Genomic DNA, 17,396 nt, shown 5'->3' on the forward strand with positions numbered 1-17,396 from the left:
TTTATAAAAGATTAATTTTGTTAAATGAGTCCATCTTTATACTAAATTTGTTTTAAATATTAAATAACATCTCGGGAAAGACAATTTAGTTAATTTTTAAGTTGGCAGGTTTGAGTTGACAAGTTAATGAGTTCAACGATTCTAACCTAAAGCTGACATATTTAATATTTCGGGTCAAAAATCTCTAACATAAACCTAACCTGTTTATTTATGTTTGACCTAATTCTGATCCGTTTGACCTGTTTGACTCGATTTATCTAACCCAACTCGAACTAAACTCGATGTAATTAATTCATATCTCACTATTTCAAATTAAAATGACATCAATACAAAATAAAAATAAAGTTAAATCACAAATTCACTTATACAAAATTTTACAAAAGAAAATGAGTGAGTGGATAAAAAAAATAACACAAAAACGAACAAAAGAAACTTGTAAACGGGTTATCGGGTCTATTTTGGGTCATGTCAGGTCGACCCGATTTTGACATGTTTATTAATTAGATTAAACAGGTCAACCTGATTTTGACCCGAACAAAAAGATACCTGATTTTCGTGTTCGGCCCGGGTCGTGTATTCTTGTCGTGTCCAAAATTGCTGGCCCTATTTGTGTATGGTCTTAGTGAATTCATATTTTGATCTAATTATTGTTATAAATAATTTTGATTTACATTTTTTTTATTTTTCTTAAATGTTGTTTACTTAATATTAAATTTGACTTAATCTTATTAAGTATGTTATTATTATTGTAGATAAATTTAACTTAAAACTTATTGCATGAATAAAAGTATAGTATCATTCAGTAAAGGGAAACAAACTACAGATCAAGGTACCAAATTATTTCATTAATGTTCAAAATCACAACCAAACACATAATTAGTTGGAAATAAAAAATAACACCAATGAAAACCTTAATTTTACACGCTATAATTTACACATCTTTTTATTCCTCTCTCACCCACAAAGAAGTGTTCTTTTGCGTCGGTCTCCTCTGCGTATTTCTTGAGGCATTTTGGACACTTCCAATTCTTCTCTAGGCCGGATATCGCCCAAAGCTTGTTTCGGGTCGTGATGTTTGCAACTGCGCTCAGGAGAAATGTACACTTTTCCCTCACGTCCTCTCCCCCTGTTCAACGTCTCCTAGAGCTCCGGCAACGGAATGTTATGTGTTCGCATGTGAAACTTCAGATTTTGTATCCGTTTGTAATCTTTATTACACACACTACAAACATAATTCTGAACTTCTACCAGAATTTCAGGTAACAAAGCAATCACCTCAGCATCTGGATCTAAAAAAAAACACAAATCAAGAAACAAATTATAAAACATTTGAATTGTAAACAGAACTTAATTAGGAATTCTCACCATGCATTCCAGGACGGTTTCTTCTCCTCCTTAATTAGCACTAGGTTTTTCAAGATCTATATAGGCCATCATAGACATAAACTTCTTTAGCAGAATACGGCTAGAGATTGGAAGTGGGTCATTGAAAACGACAACTATGTTCATAGAGAAGAATACGGCTAGAGATTGGAACTGGGTCATTGAAAATCATGAGAGATCGGAGACTACAGAAGGATTAGGAGAAAAAGGCAACTAGAGTAAGGAACTGATTCATTCAATGTTTTGAGAGATCTAAAACTATGATAGGATTAGGAGAAGAAGACGGCTTGAGATTGGAGCTGGTTCATTGATTTGAGATGGAAACTATTATAAGAAGGCCAAGACGGCGGCCAGACGAAAAAGAAAGATAATTAGGTTAGAATGACTGAAGCTAACTTTGGGCCTGTTTGGGTCTGTGTCCTTTTTATATATAAATCATAAGTATAAAATATATAATTTTATCCTAAAGTCTTAAAATTTTACAATTGTATCTGTGAGTTTTTAAATTAGTCAATATTAAACACAATCTTATAATAACCAAAAATAATAATTTATCAATATTAAACTTAATCGTATAATAAAACAAAAAAATATATATAAATATAATCTTTATAATTGATGTAGAATTTTGTTAAAATAATAAGTACTATTAATATATACAAAATAAATTGTCTAAATTATATTATAAAATTTGTGTCAAATTGATTGTATTCAATAAATAAAATAATTTAATGTTCATAAGTATCACACAAACATAAATTTCTTCAAATTTTGTTTGAATAATAGTAGCATATAAAACAAAAAAAATTAACAACAAATTAAAGAAAAACTATAAATACAATCAAAATTTTGACAATCCAGTAATGAACCTTGGAATTCGATAAATACAAAATGGAAAATTACGAAAATGTCAGTAAACATTAAGTCACATATATTTATACATCTTTTTATTTTTTTATTTTTTTATTTTGTCTGTAAGCCATATTTTGTGTAGCAATCTTTTAATTAAAAAAACTTTGGATTTAATTCATATAAATGTGTGTTTTAAAAGGTACTAACACCAATGTAGGGCAAATGTTTTTAATTATAATAACACAAAGTATTATTGTATATATTATAATAAACAAAAGAATGATCTATTGATAGAGAAATATGTTCTCTACAAAAGATGTCCAACTTAACATAACAAGAAAATGTCTTATTTATATTTTCTTAGTTGTTGTTCAATTTGATTTTTTAAGAGTTCAAAATTAAGAAACGCGTTTTCTTTAATATTATCTTCAAGAATAAATATCTTCAAAATAGATTTATGAAATAAATTAATAAAAAAAAAATTGGCTTTTAAAATTTTGTAGGACTAATTATAACAATGTTTACATAAAAAAAATCAATAAATGTGACAATTGTGTATATCATAACTACAATAAAAATAGTTATATGTCTTTATACAATATTTCAAGGATATCGAGTCTACTAATTGTACGGCTCAATTCTAAACCTTTTCACAGAACCAAGCGTGTGTTCCATGGCAAAAAGCATACACAACCATGAGAGCTTGACATGTATCAGGAATAATTCCAAGTGAAAGTGTACGTGTAATCGTTTACACAAATGATAAAATAGTTCAAGGATATCGAGTCTACTAATTGTCTAGTAAAGTTATATATAATTTCGTAAGGAATGTTCAAAAGACTATACTTGCCTATCATATGTAGGATTCAACTATTGAACCTTATTGGGTCAAACTTTCAATTTCCATTAATGTGGGAGATTGTTGGAATTTTAAACTAATTCCATTAATTAAATGTAATAAAAATTTGGATAAATAAATTAAATGTAATTTAATACAAATAAATAAAAATTCATTCAAAATTCAAATGTCAATTTTGGTGAAATTTAATGCCAATGGATAAAATCGAATGTCAAAAGTCTAGAAATGTCAAGAGTCTAGGAATGAAATTTATCAACCGTTTCATTTGATTGATAAATGAATTTATTGTGATGATTTAATTTCCAGTTATATATATCTCATGTTCGACTCTTCATATATCTCATATCTCTTCTTCACTTATTTGTTATCTCTCTAGAATTCGAAAAAAAATTTCTTTGTTTTCTTGAGTGTTTTCAAGTTTTTCACTCAACTAAATATTCTTCGAGTTTTTCACTCAATCAAGTATTCTTTGAATTCTTGACTTGTCGTATTTCCATTGAACTTAAAACCCGGTGATCGATTCAGGTACTTTGACAAGTTCGTTGCATAGTGATTTCAGTACTGAATCACTACTAGATTTGTTGTACCCTGAGAGAGAGTCATATGCGATAAAGCACGAGGGAGACAGTGTAAATATTTTAAGGGAAATACGATAAGAACATGCTTTAAATCAACATTATATTCTAGTGATTTCATTTGTTTATAACATTATATTTAATTAATTTATTTGTAACATAATTTATTTATATATATATATATATATATATATTTCTGTTATTTCAAAATAACAGTACATTTATTTTGAGATCATTTATTTGAGATGAAAAACTACGACAGACAGGTTATAAAAAAAAGGCGGCCAGAGGAAATAAAATATTAGTAATAATGTTGAAACGCTAAATATGAATTAATATTCAAGAAAATAATACTAATTCAAATTAAAAAAAAAATTGGTTATCTAAACTTTTATTTATTACATTATTTTAATTTAGTGTTTTTTATATACAATATAATCTTAACTTAATTATATTAATTATTATAATTTCTTATTTATAAAATAATAATTACTCTTTAAAAACTCAATAACCATTTTTCTATGAGAGAAACCAAGCACCTTGACAATCATTGTCATAAAGATATAAATCATTTTTAACTAACTTCATTAATCTTGAGCATTTGCCTACGAAAAATCATGTTGCCTTATATTTTATAAAGGCACATAATATAACACAATTTCAGATACTTAGATCGAATCTTTATCTTCAAAAGGTTCATCGGAGTATTAAGATAAGTATTTATTTATTAATATGTTTTAATATGACTTAATATTTATAAGTTATATTTTAAATAAAAAAATAATTTAATTTGAATATGTAATGATTTATTAATTATGGTATATCCTATATGAAAGCATAGGTATAAAACCCTTTTATAACCTATTAAGGCAAATTAAAGCATTTACTTACCATTAATAAGATTTCTAAAATTCTCTTCAACTATCTTCTCTTGTTAAAAATATGAAAAATATAGATCACTGGAATATGAAAGACATTTTGACATTTTAAATATAGATATCGTATTCCTCTTCCTATTCCTCTTCCTCTTCCTCTTTCTCTTCCTCCTCCTCTAATGATGGTGAATATGTTCAGGGTCAAAAGGGTGTACAAGATCTAGCTATCGATTTCTATAAGCAACTTATGGGTACAAGAAAGCAGTATCAAATTCACCTGAATACCTTGTATCAGATTATTGATAAGAAAATCTCTGTAGAAGATAGTCGCGAGTTGATAAGGGTGGTCACGAAGGTTGAAGTTAAAGAAGCTCTGTTTAGTATTGATTGGAATAAAAGTCCGGGTCCTGATGGGTTTAATGCACAGTTCTTCAAAGACAATTGGTTGGTTGGGGGTAAAGATGTTACTAATGGGGTTCTAAAGTTTTTCAAAAATAGGAAGATGTTAAAGCAATAGAATACAACGGTTCTAACCTTGATCCCGAAAACTACGATACCTGAGAAAGTACAAGATTTCAAACCAATTTCTTACTGCAATGTGATTTATAAAATAATTTCAAATGTCATTTCTAAACGTTTTAAAAATGTAATAGGAAAAATAATAAATCTTAATCAATCTGTATTCATCCCCGGTAGAACAATCTCTCATAATATTCTTCTCATGCAGAGCCTATTAAAAGGCTACGGGAAAAAGAAAATATCCCCGAGAGTGGCTTTCAAAATAGATATCAAGAAAGCTTTCGACTCTGTTAGATGGGAAGTCATTCGAGACTTTCTGGTTGTTTCTGTTTTCCTATGATTTTTATCGATTGGATTATGCAATGCGTTTCATCATCCTACTTTATTGTTAGCGTCAATTGAGTCCACAAAGGCTATTTCAAGGGTGAAAACGGGGTAAGGCAAGGGGACCCCCTCTCTTCTTACCTTTTCATAGCTATCATGGCGATCTTTGAGAGCATCTTTGCGATGTTTCGAAAGAATCGTCCATACATCTTTCACCTATTTTGTGAGGTAGAGAAGGTAACACATTTATGCTTTACTGACGATTAATTCATTCTAGCGCACGCAGACGTTGATTTCATTAAAACTATTAGGGCTACACTAACATTATTTTCTAAGGTAACAGGTTTAAATATCAATGAAAGCAAAAATGTGGCATTTTATGGAGGCGTGAAGGACGAAACAAAGCAGGACATATTCAACATCATGGGCATCAAGGAAGGCAACTTTCCCATAAGGTACTTAGGAATTCCGTTGACTGTGAAGCAGATCGAGATCTCACACTACAAGCCGCTGATTGAAAAGGTAAAAAACACGATATCTGTCTGGGAAATGAAAAAACTTTCTTATGCAGGGAGGATCGAACTTATAAAAACTGTGGTTATGGGTATAGTTGGCTACTAGGCGCAGTAAATGATCATTCCGAAGAAGGTAATGAAGGAACTCGACACGCTGATGAAAAACTTTATCTAGGTAGTAGTGGAAGATGATGAAAGAAAGTCAAATGGACCGCTCTCTGCAAACCGAAGGACGATGGAGGCATCGACTTGAAGAACTGTATCGAGTTGAACAAGGCTCTAACCTTCAAGCATCTGTGGGCTTTGGAACGCAATCATGAGTCACTATGGATCAAATGGGTGCATATGAGGTTTATGAAACACGAAACCAACATCTGAACCTGCAAAATTCACGAAGGTATGAGCTGGTCTTTGAAAAAGATTCTTAAACTAAGAAGGATATTGCAGATCTTTATGACATCCGACTAGGGGACGGGAAAGACACTCTATTCTGGCACGACCCCTGGTTCGAAAACCAGCCTATCATCGACAAGGAGGAGTTTCAAAATACCCGTATCAGAAGGGACTGTGAAAAAGAGAAAATCAGAGACATCGAAGACGGGAATTGGAACTTTCTCTTGAGAAGAATTCCAGAAGGAAAGAGGATACTTGATCATATAAGTAACATACAACTACACGACACACCAGATATTCATGAATGGAAAGCTGAGGACAATGGGAAGCTGGTATTGAAGAAAATATGGGAGGTAATCCGGGAAAAAGCGCAGAAAGTAGAATGGGCTCCTCTTGTATGATCAACGAAGATTATCCCTCGACACTAGTTCATCCTATGGCTCGCCTTCTGGGAAAGACTCAGCACTCGTGATTGTATCAGCAAGTATATGAGCATCCCGGACGCGAGCTGTCTTCTATGCATAGGAAATGAAGAAACCATAAATCACCTATTCGGGAGCTGATGTATTGCTTCAGAGCTTTGGGACAGATTCTATAAAAGCCTGTAGCTGATTAGTTTCCTGAGCGAATGGAATGAAATCAAAGAAGCAGCACTTCTCAATGCCAAGGAAAATAGATTGCAACAAGCGTGTTCAAGTGCGGCTTTCGAGTAGTGGTGTATAATATTTGGCAAGAACAGAATGCAAGGGTATATGGTAGAACCCGCAGGAACGTTGACGAGTTATGGAAAGATATTGTATCGGATTGTAGCGCCCTCGCGAGAACGTGGAGAGGAATTCCAAGCATGGAGCAGAACTGGAATATCTGCAGGAACTGGAGTTTACCTTTTTTTAAACTCACTAGAATTGAAAGCATTGTAAACAGATAATTCATTTAATGTTTTTAGCTTTTATTCAGAATGTTACGACTTCAAAATTATTCTAGGCCTATCTAGAATTATCTCTTAAACTCGTGGTTTTTTTCCCGTTTTTGGGAATTTTTAATGAAATGACGCTAAGTCGTTTCCCCCCCAAAAAAAGGAGATTATATTGAAGAGGATAATGAGTATTATTGTTTCTCATTTTGAATTCTCTCTTTGTACGAGCCCGTTCTAATTTGATAGAAATAATTGTTTGTGAGAATTTTAGGATTTTTACCTTTGTTATCTTTAACTTGAATTTTTGTATTCTTGTCTTCCTTATCTTTAGCTTCAGCTTCAGACTCTACATCGGTTTTGAAATCTTCTTTATCGACTTTAGAATTCTCTATTTCAACTTTGAAATTCTAGGTATTTTCATCTTGAGTTTCCTCAACAACAACTTGAGGATCATCTTCCATTTTAGACATAATCCTTTGCATTACAGAAAATTTTATTTTCCTCTTCACCTTGATTCCCTTTACTTTCTTTCGCTGCTTTCCATTTTCTCAGAATCCTTGTTTCTTTCTTCTACAAATGTTTGATCTTTGAATTTAGCCTCCTCTGTTTCCTTTTTTTTCTGTTTCCTGACTTTTCTACTCTTCTTCTTTAGCTTTATCACATTTATTGTGCAGAAAAGTGTTACAAAAAGTACACCTTTTTGGTTTCCATTCATAAGAGATCTCCATGACATTGTGCTTCCCTTTTTTGTCAACAACTGCCATTTTCATTGGCAGGACACTCCTAGGATGCACTTCAATGCTAATTCTAACAAAAGACAAGTGCTCTCCTCCTTCAGTTATTGGGTCCATATATAATGGTTTCCCAATTGTACCTGCAAAGTGACTAATCGCTTCAGCATTGTACATGTGGGCTGGAATATTCTAGAGCTTGAACCAAATCTGGGTAGTTTCCTCTGGTCTGCTCTGTAGATTTATCTCTTCTGACCACTTTTCCAGCTTCATGAAATTTGATCCTATGTAAGTATGCCCATTCTCCAAGATTTCTTTCAGATTTGAGCCTTTTTTGAACTGCAGGAAGTAGAGTTCATGTATGTTTACAGAAACTTTTTCAAGCTCCTTTTCTCCCCACTGTATAATTATACCATCTTTGGTAGTTGGGAATGATACTCTGTTTTTCCCAATGAAGTTTCCAACCACCACAAACTCCCAGTCTTCAATACATTTCTCCTCTACTTTAGAAGGCAGTTTAAATTTAAAAGGAGAGTTGAGTACCTTTACCTTTGTTTGGATATCCCCCAAGTAGAATTTTCCTTTGTAGGCATGATCTTCAAATTTCTTTTCTGCTTTATTCTTCCATACCTCGTTGACTTTCCATGTTGAATTACTCCTGATAGTGTAGGTCTTGGTTTTGGGAGCCTTCATCAACTCCTTCATTGCATCAACTGACCACTTAATTATCTCATCATATTCTGTTTTCTTTAGTAAATTCTAGTCCTGGAGATAATTAATATTGAATTGGACTGTTATTTGATGAGATTTCTCTTTACTGATTGTGATTTCTCCCTTCTTAGCATGCATTAGGAGTTTGATAATCTGTTTTTTAAGACCAAACAGGTTGGCTCTTTCATTATAACCAACCTTCTAAATTCCTTCTTTCATCCCTTATTTTCCTGTAGCAATTTCTTCAGAATTTTTAATAGGAATTGGTTCCTTACCTTTACTACATTCCTGTTTGTCCAGGATTATTTTTTCAGCAATCCTATCAATTTTCTTTTCATCTACCTCCCTTAAACCTTCCATCACAAATTTTTTGACTTCCTTATACTTATTGTTTTTCTTTCTTTTCATTTTAATGAAAAACAGAACAAGGCAACAAAGTAACAAAGAAGAACAATTATAGAATAGGGTACACTAGAAACCCTAACTATACAAAACAGGGTAAACCAGAAACCCTAACCTTCCAGCCAAGCTTGTAGATGAATGACCGATCTAGCAATTAGAGTAGATACCGTGTCGTTCGTGTCGATTGTGTCGGTTGTGCCGATTGTGTCGATCGTTCGCACGTTTGACAAACGACACTAATCAACTACCTATGTGATCACAATAAGCGAACCGCGACCTTGATACCGTGCAAATTGTGTCGATTGTATCGTTCGTACCGATTGTGCTGATTGTACCGATTGTGCCGATCGTGTTGTTCGTGCCGATCGTACATTTTCACGAGTTCATTTTGTATTTTTTTCGTAAATATATCAAAAATCAATTGAGTATGAAAATTTTATATAATATACATAGTTATTCAAAATGTTACTTACAAAATATATATAAATACACAAATTTTAAAATTATTTTAACAATTATAAGTGATTTAACGGTTAAAGTGTTTACATTTTATACTTAAAACTAGGGTACGAATCCCTCTAAATGTTATTATTATATGTTAATGCACATGTGTAATCGAAAACATTAGTGAGAAAACCAAAGGGTTCGTTCATGTCGCTAATTTAGGGCCAAAATCATGCATAAATATGTAATCTAATGTTAAAAAATACACCTTTAAAAACCCGCTAATTTTTTTCACGAGGTGAGTCAACGACAAAAATGTTAAAGACTATTAATCGTTTTTAATAAATACGTAAATTCATGTGTGATGCACACTGAAAATATAAAAACAAAATAAATTAAAAAAAATACAATAATTTTAAAATATGTATTCATTAGGTCTTATACTTAATAAATAACGAATAATTTTTAATTAGAATAATATATATATATATATATATATATATATATATATATATATATATATATATATATATATATAAAAGATAGAAAAATAAAACTTTTTTTTTTAAGAAATTTACAAAAATATATTGAGATAAGAAATTTAATTATTTTTATTATATATAATATTATATATATATCATTATCAAATTATTTTTATTTAATATTAGGATAGAAGATATTAATTTTTTTATTAAATTTTGTTTGGTATAAATATGAAAATTTTATATAAAATATAATTATTTAAAATGTAACTTAAAAAAAAAATTATATAAATGATATAATGGTTATTTAAGCAACTATGAACCATGAAGATTTGAGTTAGAATCAACATGAATCATTTTGATAATTAAATCAAATAGTTTTATAATATTCTTATAAGAGTTTTTCAATTTGTACGTGAGCCCAATTTTGCGACTTAAGATTTGCATAAACTATTGAATAAGTTTTGTTTGACATCCCACAAGAATTCCAAACAAAATTCTAAATATCAATAGGCATGACAAATTTTCGGGTTTTGGGGACCCGATCCGGACGCGAACCGAACCGGACCCGATTTTGCCCCTAAAAAAACGGGTATTTAAATTACCCGAAATATATGTTAAAACCGATGGGTATACGGACCCGAACTAGACCCAGTTTTTTAAAATAATTTCTTTTTTACTTATTTAATTAATTTTAACAAGTTATAATATTTTTAGTTTTTATTTATGTTTAAACATAATTCGAATGAAATGGAATAAAAATTTAATATTTTGATTAGACGAAACATTAAAAAAATTAATATATTTTAAGTTTTAAAAAATTATTTAATAAAAACAATTATAAATATTATATTAAATATAATAAAATAACCAGTCTATAAATAAATAATATTAAAAGTATATATATATTAAAAAAAATTCTCAATTTCTTTTACGTACCTAATATTCCAATTAAGATCTTCTACTACCGAGACCAATCAAAATGCAGGATTATTATTATATTAATAAATCAAAGTTGGGTTGAAAGGAAGAGAGAGAACCCAGAAACCCGGATTCAATATTGGGTTCAACACAAATGCCATTAAACGGAATGTAGAGATACAATATTGAGTGAAGCATGCTTCTCTTCAGGTGCCATGTAAAACATAATGTAGAGATACAGTATTGAGTGAAGCATACTTCTCTCCAGGCGCCATGTAAAAGTGAAGCATACTTTACTTCAATTAGTTTATAAGCCTAGAGGTTCATGTAAAACCTCCAACACATCAATGTAAAGACATTTTAGCGTTCATGTAAAAACATTTATTCATTCATGTATATAAACCCATTGGAGAATGTGGAGAGACTTTTTTCAGTGAAGCATACTTCACTCCAAGTGTCATGTAAAACGGAAGTGAAACATACTTCACTTTAAGCGCCATGTAAAACGGAAGTGAAGCATACTTCAATTTAAGCAACATATAAAACAGAAATGAAGCATACTTCACTTTAAACAACATTTAAACGGAAGTGAAACATATTTCATTTTAAGGGACATATAAAACAGAAGTAAAGCATACTTCACTTCAAGCACCATGTAAAACAGAAGTGAAGCATACTTCTCTCCAGGTGCCATGTAAACAGAAGTGAAGCATACTTCTCTCCAGGTGCCATGTAAAACAGAATATAGAGTTACAATATTGAGTGAAACATACTTCTCTTTAGGCGCCATGTAAAAAGTGAAGAATACTTCACTTCAACTAGTTTATATGCCTAGATGTTCAAGTAAAACCTCCAACACATCAATGTAAAGACATTTTAGCATTTATTTAAAAACAATTATTCATTCATGTATGTAAACCCATTGGAGAATGTGGAGAGACTATTTTCAGTGAAGCATACTTCACTCCAAGTGCCATGTAAAACGGAAGTGAAGCATACTTCACTTTAAGTGCCATGTAAAATGGAAGTGAAGCATACTTCACTTTAAGCGACATAAAACAGAAGTGAAGCATACTTCGCTCCAAGCGCCATGTAATATGGAAGTGATGCATACTTCGCTCCAAGCGCCATGTAAAACGGAAGTGAAACATACTTCAATTCAAGCGCCATGTAAAATAGAAGTAAAGAATACTTCTCTCCAAGCTCCATGTAAAACAGAAGTGAAGCATACTTCACTTCAAGCGCCATGTAAAACAGAAGTGAAGCATACTTCACTTCAATTAGTTTATATGCCTAGAGGTTCATGTAAAACCTCCAACACATCAATGTAAAGACATTTTAGCGTTCATGTAAAAACATTTATTCATTCATGTATGTATACCCATTGGAGAATGTGGAGAGACTGTTTTCAGTGAAGCATACTTCACTTTAAGCGACATATAAAATAGAAGTGAAGCATACTTCACTTTAAGCGCCATGTAAAACGGAAATGAAGCATACTTCACTTTAAGCGACATATAAAACAGAAGTGAAGAATACTTCTCTCCAAGCTCCATGTAAAATAGAAGTGAAGCATACTTCACTTCAAGCGCCATGTAAAACAGAAGTGAAGCATACTTCACTTTAATTAGTTTATATGCCTAGAGGTTCATGTAAAACCTGCAACACATCAATGTAAAGACATTTTAGTGTTAATGTAAAAACATTTATTCATTCATGTATGTAAACCCATTGGAGAATGTGGAGAAACTGTTTTCAGTGAAGCATACATCACTCCAAGCGTCAGGTAAAACGGAAATGACGCATACTTCACTTTAAGCGCCATGTAAAATGGAAGTGAAGCATATTTCACTTTAAGCGACATATAAAACAAAAGTGAAGCATACTTCGCTCTAAGCGCCATGTAAAACGGAAGTGAAGCATACGTCACTTCAAGCGCCATGTAAAACATAAGTGAATCATACTTCTCTCTAGGTGCCATGTAAAACATAATGTAGAGATACAATATTGAGTAAAGCATACTTCTCTCCAGGCGCCATGTAAAACGAAAGTGAAGCATACTTCACTACCATTAGTTTATATGCTTAGAGGTTCATGTAAAACCTCCAACACATCAATGTAAAGACATTTTAGCGTTCATGTAAAAACATTTATTCATTCATGTATGTAAACCCATTGGAGAATGTGGAGAGACTGTTTTCAGTGAAGCATACTTCACTCCAAGCGTCAGGTAAAACGGATGTGAAGCATACTTTACTTTAAGCGCCATGTAAAACGGAAGTGAAGTATACTTTTCTCCAGGTGACATGTAAAACAGAATGTAGAGATACAATATTGAGTGAAGCATACTTCTCTCCATGCGCCATGTAAAAAATGAAGCATAGTTCACTTCAATTAGTTTATATGCCTAGAGGTTCATGTAAAACCTCCAACACATTAATGTAAAGACATTTTAGCGTTCATGTAAAACAATTATTCATTCATGTAAGTAAATCAATTGAAGAATGTGGAGAAACTGTTTTCAGTGAATCATAGTTCACTCCAAGCACCATGTAAAACATAAGTGGATCATACTTCACTTTAAGCACCATGTAATACGGAAGTGAAGTATACTTCACATTAAGCGACATATAAAATAGAAGTGAAGCGTACTTCACTCCAAGCGCCATGTAAAACGGATGTGAAACATACTTCACTTTAAGCGACATATAAAACAGAAGTGAAGCATACTTCTCTCCAGGTGCCATGTAAAACAGAATGTAGAGATACAATATTGAATGAAGCATACTTCTCTCTAGGCGCCATGTAAAAAGTGAATCATATTTCACTTCAATTAGTTTATATGCATAGAAGTTCATGTAAAACCTCCAACACATTAATGTTAAGACATTTTAGTGTTCATGTAAAAACAATTATTCATTCATGTATGTAAATCCATTGAAGAATGTGGAAAAACTGTTTTCAGTGAAGCATAGTTTACTCCAAGCGCCATGTAAAACGGAAGTGAAAAATACTTCACTTTAAGCGCCATGTAAAACGGAAGTGAAGTATATTTCACTTTAAATGACATATAAAACAGAAGTGAAGCATACTTCGCTCCAAGCGCCATGTAAAACAGAAGTGAAGCATACTTCACTTTAAGCGACATATAAAACAGAAGTGAAGCATACTTCGCTCCAAGCGCCATGTAAAACGGAAGTGAAACATACTTCACTTCAAGCGCCATGTAAAACAGAAGTGAAGAATACTTCTCTCCAAGCTCCATGTAAAACAGAAGTGAAGCATACTTCACTTCAAGCGCCATGTAAAACAGAAGTGAAGCATACTTCACTTCAATTAGTTTATATGCCTAGAGGTTCATGTAAAACTTCTAACACATCAATATAAAGACATTTTAGCGTTCATGTAAAAACATTTATTCATTCATGTATGTATACCCATTGGAGAATGTGGAGAGACTGTTTTCAGTGAAGCATACTTCACTTTAAGCGACATATAAAACAGAAGTGAAGCATACTTCACTTTAAGCGCCATGTAAAACGGAAATGAAGCATACTTCACTTTAAGCGACATATAAAACAGAAGTGAAGCATACTTCGTTCAAAGCGCCATGTAAAATGGAAGTGAAGCATACTTCACTTCAAACGCACATATTAAGGTATAAAACAAATTTTCCCGCTGCAAATTCTTTTATAATAATATATATATATAAACCTAATATCATTTTATATTATAAAAACTTCCTTCCGATTCATCTATCTCTTCAAGCTTCTGTCTCCTTTCATGGCGATTCGAATTCGGCTCCCCTTCTACCATAAATTTTTTTTGTCAAGAAGATCAAAAATTAGTCTAAAAAATTGTATGTACACCAAAATCGTTAAGTTTTCTTTGTATTTGAAACCCTAGGATTACGTACGCACAAGAAGGTCGTTATTTCGTTCATATTTAGGAAACCTTGCTCCGAAAATGTCACGTTAAATGAAAATCCTTAGTATTTAGGAAAACCTACTTAGGGTTATGTTTAATTACGGTTTTGTATATTATTTCCACGAAACCCTAGTTACTGATGTAGGAAAAACTTATTTTTGTTATTAACGAAACATATTTTTCTAATGTGTAGGCAACAAACAACGAAATCGTCCCAAACACTATAGGCAAAGAATGAATTTTTTGCCTCAGTTAAATATCATGGACAGGAGAAGGAGTATATATGTTGTGAGATATGTGGGAATGTAGGATATAATGAATGTTTAATATTTGTTTTACTGCGATTCTCAGCGACATATGTAAGATAAGATCATTATGCCCGTCTATCTATCATTTTTATTAGATATCTATGATCATTAATAATCTACTTTAGGTATATCAAGTCTCTTTACAAAGATGCAAAATTTTCTACTTCATCTCTTCAATAATAACAGAAAGGCGCCTGTTGGCCAATGCACTTAATACACAGATAACCAACATTTTTTAATACTTTCTGACAGGTGAGTCAGATTGGTTTGTCTCCTGTATATCATGATTTCATATCCTTGAGGAACATGCTGATCAATTTTTGTTTTGTTTTCTTTTGCAGTTGTATACCGTTGCATGATTTTAAATACGTCTACCGCTATTTGATAAATTCAAATATCAGTTTCATTGACAAGTATGTGACATGTTCTTAGTCATATATATTACAAGTACAAAATCATATACATTCAATTGCATTAGAATTTGAATTATAATTCCAATTTCAATTCTGATTGAAGAAAACATAGCCATATTTCTTTAGAGGGTTATTTATTATGGTTGGTATCTAATTAAACAAAAAATTTGTTTTCCTTTAGTGATGCATGTTCTTTGTGTGTCCATCTTTGACGATCCTGGGGCACATGGAATCGATAGATATACAGAGCACATGTTACCTGAAATTGAGAAAAAACATTTTCGAAAGGGTTCACAGGTAATGTGAAACTCTTAAGATGTTTCAGTGTTCAGGCTTGTCTTCTGTAATGTAGATCAAACTCATCCAAAGATAAATTTCGTTGTTTACACGCTCTTCGGATGCTGCTCAAATGATTTTATTTATCGGTGGTTCCCAATGAAGCGTCAACATGCAATTGTGGTGATGGCTGACAGTCTATATTATAATATATTCCGGGATTACTGCAAGGTAATTTTTACTCTAAATAGTTGTAACAAATTGAGAATATTGGGCTAACTTGGATATTGTCCCATCTTTACACAGCCAGGATTTGATGGAAGGAACTGTTATTTTGATGAGCATTACCTGCCCACATTTTTCTATGTGAGGGAGAATAATATTTTTCTTCCTGAACTCGCTGAATCAACAACACCTTTAAGATTATTATTTCTTATTTCAATTATTTTACCGTGATGTATTATTGTATAGATGCTTGATCTGAGTGGGATTTCCAATTGGTCAGTAACCCACGTTGATTGGTATGAAAGAAAATGGCATCCAAAATCATACGAAGCACAAGATATCATTTATGAACTTCTTAAGAATATCACTATAGGATATACAATGTACATCTTTATTGGCTGTGTCTTCTGTTAATAATAATAATAATAATAATAATAATAATAATAATAATAATGTGACTTGTTTTCTTGTTGTTGTAGTTGATTGATGTAAGTGTGCATGAAACAAGTGATTAAAGGGTACGTGTTAAGATTTTTTACTTTATTTTTTCATTTGTAGGCGAATTTGTAAAGAAAATAAGATCGTATGGTGTGTTGTGTTGTAGAGGGTTCAACAGCTGAGAGCTTGCATATGGAGCGGAATGTAGAGACCTTGTTACTTGTTTGGAAGGAAATTTATGCATGAAGCACTTGATAACTTGATGGATATTTTCTCAAATTACACATCATCAGTATAAATGGGAAAACCATCATCGAATTTTAATTCTTAGGTTGGGTCAATGTCAACAACAATTGGTTGGTTTATGACCATCAATAACCACCTTCATTCTTCCTTCTTTTGTGTATCTAAGCTTATGATTATGCTGTGAAGTAGCGCGTTAAATCACTTACAGAAGAATAGATGATGACAATTTACAAGAAGGATATTGTCAAAAAAACATTATCTCATTGTTCCTTTGTGGTGGTCAAAATTGGTTTAGCTTTGTATTATTTATTGTAATTTGTAAAGTGTGTCTTTTACAAATTGGATTGAACTAACAACCATCCTCTATTTTGAAGATGCAACACCATCTGTCAAAGCAGTTTGAGGGTGATTTGTGGTTCCAGCCAGACACTTTCGTGTTTTCCTTATTTAGCCCTAGTTTGAGAACACTTCATTTGTGTTATTAGCAGATGGAGTGTATTATTTTCACTCTTTTAATTATCATGAACTTTAATGATAGATTCTAAATGTGTTCTAAACTTTGATGATTTATTCAAGGGGAGTACAATTCCTTTTCACTTTAAATAAGTTAATTGTGTGGTGATGTACTTTGTTGTTTGTATACCGGTCTCCACAAAGTAAC

The 17,396-nt window shown here is 31.9% G+C and overlaps 1 long non-coding RNA gene and 1 pseudogene across 1 annotated transcript; one reads left to right on the forward strand and one right to left on the reverse strand.

Annotated features, from left to right (window-relative positions):
- Positions 1-818: 818 nt before the first annotated feature.
- Positions 819-1,498, reverse strand: LOC124937104. The gene is made up of 2 exons (XR_007099223.1): positions 1,366-1,498; positions 819-1,289 (listed from the first exon to the last, which is right to left on the reverse strand). It is a non-coding gene; the product is annotated as an uncharacterized LOC124937104 (long non-coding RNA).
- Positions 1,499-15,090: 13,592 nt separating this feature from the next.
- LOC124934990 lies at positions 15,091-16,465 on the forward strand (annotated as a pseudogene).
- Positions 16,466-17,396: the final 931 nt, after the last annotated feature.

This window comes from Impatiens glandulifera, chromosome 4, assembly GCF_907164915.1.
Source record: "Impatiens glandulifera chromosome 4, dImpGla2.1, whole genome shotgun sequence".
NCBI lineage: Eukaryota > Viridiplantae > Streptophyta > Magnoliopsida > Ericales > Balsaminaceae > Impatiens > Impatiens glandulifera.